The sequence below is a fragment of the Phyllobates terribilis genome, unplaced genomic scaffold (assembly GCF_046119375.1).
Source record: "Phyllobates terribilis strain yellow unplaced genomic scaffold, ASM4611937v1 Scaffold_13__5_contigs__length_258822181, whole genome shotgun sequence".
NCBI classification, from domain to species: Eukaryota; Metazoa; Chordata; class Amphibia; order Anura; family Dendrobatidae; genus Phyllobates; species Phyllobates terribilis.
The window spans coordinates 182965672-182971120 of NW_027362773.1; the positions used below are offsets into that span (position 1 = coordinate 182965672).

A 5449-nucleotide genomic window follows, 5' to 3' on the forward strand; every position below is an offset into this window, starting at 1 on the left:
CGTAGTTGGCAGGATTTGAACCTACATGGGAAAACCCCAATGGATTTCTAGTCCATCGCCATAACCACTCGGCCACAACTACTCAGACACTGTTTCATTCTTATGAGTTTCACACCTTTTCTTATAGCACCATGATCAATATCAGTGATTATCCTTCTGGAAGACATTTCAGAAAATGGAAGATTTCAATTGGAAACAAAATTCCAGGCCTCACTGAAATGTAAAAATCTGATTTAAAGGTATCATCAATTGGAACCTTTTACAGTTCAAGGTTTATTAAAATTCATAAGGCGGATTTAGAGTGACTTTGTTCCAAACACCTCCTGAAAAAGGCTTTGAAAATGCTCAATAGTTAGAACAGATTCATTTCCATGCAAAAAGACTTGCTGTTCATATGATCAGGTATTGAGCGTCTTTTAACCTCATTAAGTTTCCCAAAACGCCAAGCGGTTAACAGAAGTGAGCATATCATTTTTCAGGTATATTTTGCTTGCTTTATACTTGCTATACAAGTCAATGAGTAGGTTAGAAAGACCCCTGGAAGGTTCCTGAGTGACGTTTACTGCATTTTGCGAGCAAAAAAGAAACTTAAACAAACTCATTTGATGTCCAAAACAATACTTAGAAAAACATCACCAAACTATGTTTACAAAAATGCTGGAAAACACTAAAAAGGGTGATTCAGGAAAAGAATCGCTGTCGTTTCTTGAGGCCGTTTCGGCTTGAAATCCTGGTCAGTTTCAACCACCTGGAAAAAGTGTCATGCGAACATTGGCACAAGTCATAGAGTACGATTGCTTGGTGTGACATAGATGATATGAGTTTTGCTTCATGAAGTCAAGTTTAACTTTTGAGTTAAACTTTCTTGATAAATAGATCTTTTTGCCATGTGGATTTTAACTTTCTCTTTTTATGTTAAACCATGTGCATTGGCAAATTGAGTGTGAGCAGAAAAGATAAAACTGATATGCATAAAGAATTTCTCAGGTTCCACTGAGATTTGAACTCAGATGACTGGATTCAGAGTCCAGAGTGCTAACCATTACACCATGTAACAACATGACCAATGAAGCTGGCTGGATTTTCTTTTGAAAACAGTAAAAGAGCATGTGTAAATAGTGGAAATGTGAGAAATTCACTCTTAATCCAGTGATCTGAGTTCTAATCTCAGTGGAACCTGGGAATTCATGCATTATGATGAAAACTGGTTCTAAAGCTGTCCCGCAAATGTATATCTAACACACATTGGTAAATTAATATCTCCTCCCTTTTTATTCCACAAGTGTGCTTAAAGTTCCATGATATCACAACAAGGACAGTTTTAAAATGTTGATGAAATCTGGCTAATAATTAGCGTGCTGGATCTATCAGCTGGAAAAAGGGTGAGAAAAAAAGAAATTGCAAAACTTCTGCTCATCCAGAAGTCACTAAAGATTTTTCATGGTGTGCTAAAAGGTTCCATCGGAAAGATAATTCAAGTAGAGTTGGTGCAAATCAAAGTTCATATCCCAGTCCATCAGCCACGGCAGTGGTCTGTGTTCGCTGGAATAAAGGAGGATTTGCACCACATACCTGATGGCACCCTCTGAGCTTTGTTTCATTGGTGGTGTGATGCACAAGTGACATCTCACCCGGCTGACTAATCAAAAGAAGATCTACAGATGCTGTTAAGCTGGTTCTACAAATACAATCCATAGATTACAGACCATTACTGTGGGGGATAGACTTGGGAATGTGGAAATTGATCTACTCAGATAATTCGTCAAAATGTTACATGAAGTTAAACGTAGTTGGCAGGATTTGAACCTACGCGGGAAGACCCCAATGGATTTCTAGTCCATCGCCTTAACCACTCGGCCACAACTACTCAGACACTGTTTCATTCTTATGAGTTTCACACCTTTTCTTATAGCACCATGATCAATATCAGTGATTATCCTTCTGGAAGACATTTCAGAAAATGGAAGATTTCAATTGGAAACAAAATTCCAGGCCTCACTGAAATGTAAAAATCTGATTTAAAGGTATCATCAATTGGAACCTTTTACAGTTCAAGGTTTATTAAAATTCATAAGGCGGATTTAGAGTGACTTTGTTCCAAACACCTCCTGAAAAAGGCTTTGAAAATGCTCAATAGTTTGAACTGATTCATTTCCATGCAAAAAGACTTGCTGTTCATATGATCAGGTATTGAGCGTCTTTTAACCTCATTAAGTTTCCCAAAACGCCAAGCGGTTAACAGAAGTGAGCATATCATTTTTCAGGTATATTTTGCTTGCTTTATACTTGCTATACAAGTCAATGAGTAGGTTAGAAAGACCCCTGGAAGGTTCCTGAGTGACGTTCACAGCATTTTGCGAGCAAAAAAGAAACTTAAACAAACTAATTTGATGCCCAAAACAATACTTAGAAAAATATCACCAAACTATGTTTACAAAAATGCTGGAAAACACTAAAAAGGGTGATTCAGGAAAAGAATCGCTGTCGTTTCTTGAGGCCGTTTCGGCTTGATATCCTGGTCAGTTTCAAACACATGGAAAAAGTGTCATGCGAACATTGGCACAAGTCATAGAGTATGATTGCTTGGTGTGACATAAATGATATGAGTTTTGCTTCATGAAGTCAAGTTTAACTTTTGAGTTAAACTTTCTTGATAGATAGATCTTTTTGCCATGTGGATTTTAACTTTCTCTTTTTATGTTAAAGCATGTGAATTGGCAAATTGAGTGTGAGCAGAAAAGATAAAACCGCTATGCACAAAGAATTTCTCAGGTTCCACTGAGATTTGAACTCAGATGGCTGGATTCAGAGTCCAGAGTGCTAACCATTACACCATTGAACCACATGACCAATGAAGCTGGCAGGATTTTCTTTTGAAAACAGTAAAAGAGCATGTGTAAATAGTTGAAATGTGAGAAATTCACTCTTAATCCAGTGATCTGAGTTCTAATCTCAGTGGAACCTGGGAATTCATGCATTATGATGAAAACTGGTTCTAAAGCTGTCCCGCAAATGTATATCTAACACACATTGGTAAATTAATATCTCCTCCCTTTTTATTCCACAAGTGTGCTTAAAGTTCCATGATATCACAACAAGGACAGTTTTAAAATGTTGATGAAATCTGGCTAATAATTAGCGTGCTGGATCTATCAGCTGGAAAAAGGGTGAGAAAAAAAGAAATTGCAAAACTTCTGCTCATCCAGAAGTCACTAAAGATTTTTCATGGTGTGCTAAAAGGTTCCATCGGAAAGATAATTCAAGTAGAGTTGGTGCAAATCAAAGTTCATATCCCAGTCCATCAGCCACGGCAGTGGTCTGTGTTCGCTGGAATAAAGGAGGATTTGCACCACATACCTGATGGCACCCTCTGAGCTTTGTTTCATTGGTGGTGTGATGCACAAGTGACATCTCACCCGGCTGACTAATCAAAAGAAGATCTACAGATGCTGTTAAGCTGGTTCTACAAATACAATCCATAGATTACAGACCATTACTGTGGGGGATAGACTTGGGAATGTGGAAATTGATCTACTCAGATAATTCGTCAAAATGTTACATGAAGTTAAACGTAGTTGGCAGGATTTGAACCTACGCGGGAAGACCCCAATGGATTTCTAGTCCATCGCCTTAACCACTCGGCCACAACTACTCAGACACTGTTTCATTCTTATGAGTTTCACACCTTTTCTTATAGCACCATGATCAATATCAGTGATTATCCTTCTGGAAGACATTTCAGAAAATGGAAGATTTCAATTGGAAACAAAATTCCAGGCCTCACTGAAATGTAAAAATCTGATTTAAAGGTATCATCAATTGGAACCTTTTACAGTTCAAGGTTTATTAAAATTCATAAGGCGGATTTAGAGTGACTTTGTTCCAAACACCTCCTGAAAAAGGCTTTGAAAATGCTCAATAGTTTGAACTGATTCATTTCCATGCAAAAAGACTTGCTGTTCATATGATCAGGTATTGAGCGTCTTTTAACCTCATTAAGTTTCCCAAAACGCCAAGCGGTTAACAGAAGTGAGCATATCATTTTTCAGGTATATTTTGCTTGCTTTATACTTGCTATACAAGTCAATGAGTAGGTTAGAAAGACCCCTGGAAGGTTCCTGAGTGACGTTCACAGCATTTTGCGAGCAAAAAAGAAACTTAAACAAACTAATTTGATGCCCAAAACAATACTTAGAAAAATATCACCAAACTATGTTTACAAAAATGCTGGAAAACACTAAAAAGGGTGATTCAGGAAAAGAATCGCTGTCGTTTCTTGAGGCCGTTTCGGCTTGATATCCTGGTCAGTTTCAAACACTTGGAAAAAGTGTCATGCGAACATTGGCACAAGTCATAGAGTATGATTGCTTGGTGTGACATAAATGATATGAGTTTTGCTTCATGAAGTCAAGTTTAACTTTTGAGTTAAACTTTCTTGATAGATAGATCTTTTTGCCATGTGGATTTTAACTTTCTCTTTTTATGTTAAAGCATGTGAATTGGCAAATTGAGTGTGAGCAGAAAAGATAAAACCGCTATGCACAAAGAATTTCTCAGGTTCCACTGAGATTTGAACTCAGATGGCTGGATTCAGAGTCCAGAGTGCTAACCATTACACCATTGAACCACATGACCAATGAAGCTGGCAGGATTTTCTTTTGAAAACAGTAAAAGAGCATGTGTAAATAGTTGAAATGTGAGAAATTCACTCTTAATCCAGTGATCTGAGTTCTAATCTCAGTAGAACCTGGGAATTCATGCATTATGATGAAAACTGGTTCTAAAGCTGTCCCGCAAATGTATATCTAACACACATTGGTAAATTAATATCTCCTCCCTTTTTATTCCACAAGTGTGCTTAAAGTTCCATGATATCACAACAAGGACAGTTTTAAAATGTTGATGAAATCTGGCTAATAATTAGCGTGCTGGATCTATCAGCTGGAAAAAGGGTGAGAAAAAAAGGAATTGCAAAATAGTTTTGAGCCACCCCCGTAGTGTTCGAGTTCGGTTCGGTTCGTCAAACACCCGTGTGTTCGCCGAACTGTTCGTCGAACACCTTCGAACACCGTTAAAACCAATGGCAGGCAAACAAAAACACATAGAAACACATAGAAAACATGTTCAAAGGTGTCCAAAAGCTGACAAACTGCTCAGAAGACACAACTAACACATGGAAAAGTGACAAGTACATATAGTCATGTGAAAAGAAAAGAGGTGGAGGAGTAAAAGGAGGGGGTGACACAGATATAGGCATGTCATGCCCTTCTAAAATCCAAAAAGTGAGAAGCCGACACGGCCAGTCCGTTCCTGCCTGTGCCACCTCCGTGTCGCCGGGTTTGTGCCAGAGCCACGGTGAACCCTGACGGCCAGCCCCCCTCTCCCAATACTGGTGCCTGTCCGCTGGTGGGTCGAGCGAGCCCCCCTGTGGTGGAGGCAGCTCTAAGCT

At 38.6% G+C, this 5449-nt stretch overlaps 5 non-coding genes across 5 annotated transcripts; all 5 read right to left on the reverse strand.

The window, feature by feature from the left end:
* TRNAS-AGA (transfer RNA serine (anticodon AGA)) lies at positions 1 to 82 on the reverse strand. Its single transcript has one exon. It is a non-coding gene; the product is annotated as a tRNA-Ser (tRNA).
* Positions 83 to 1785: 1703 nt separating this feature from the next.
* TRNAS-AGA (transfer RNA serine (anticodon AGA)) lies at positions 1786 to 1867 on the reverse strand. Its single transcript has one exon. It is a non-coding gene; the product is annotated as a tRNA-Ser (tRNA).
* A 903-nt stretch (positions 1868 to 2770) lies between these two features.
* TRNAQ-CUG (transfer RNA glutamine (anticodon CUG)) lies at positions 2771 to 2842 on the reverse strand. The gene has a single exon. It is a non-coding gene; the product is annotated as a tRNA-Gln (tRNA).
* A 728-nt stretch (positions 2843 to 3570) lies between these two features.
* On the reverse strand, positions 3571 to 3652 carry TRNAS-AGA (transfer RNA serine (anticodon AGA)). Its single transcript has one exon. It is a non-coding gene; the product is annotated as a tRNA-Ser (tRNA).
* A 903-nt stretch (positions 3653 to 4555) lies between these two features.
* Positions 4556 to 4627, reverse strand: TRNAQ-CUG (transfer RNA glutamine (anticodon CUG)). The gene has a single exon. It is a non-coding gene; the product is annotated as a tRNA-Gln (tRNA).
* Positions 4628 to 5449: the final 822 nt, after the last annotated feature.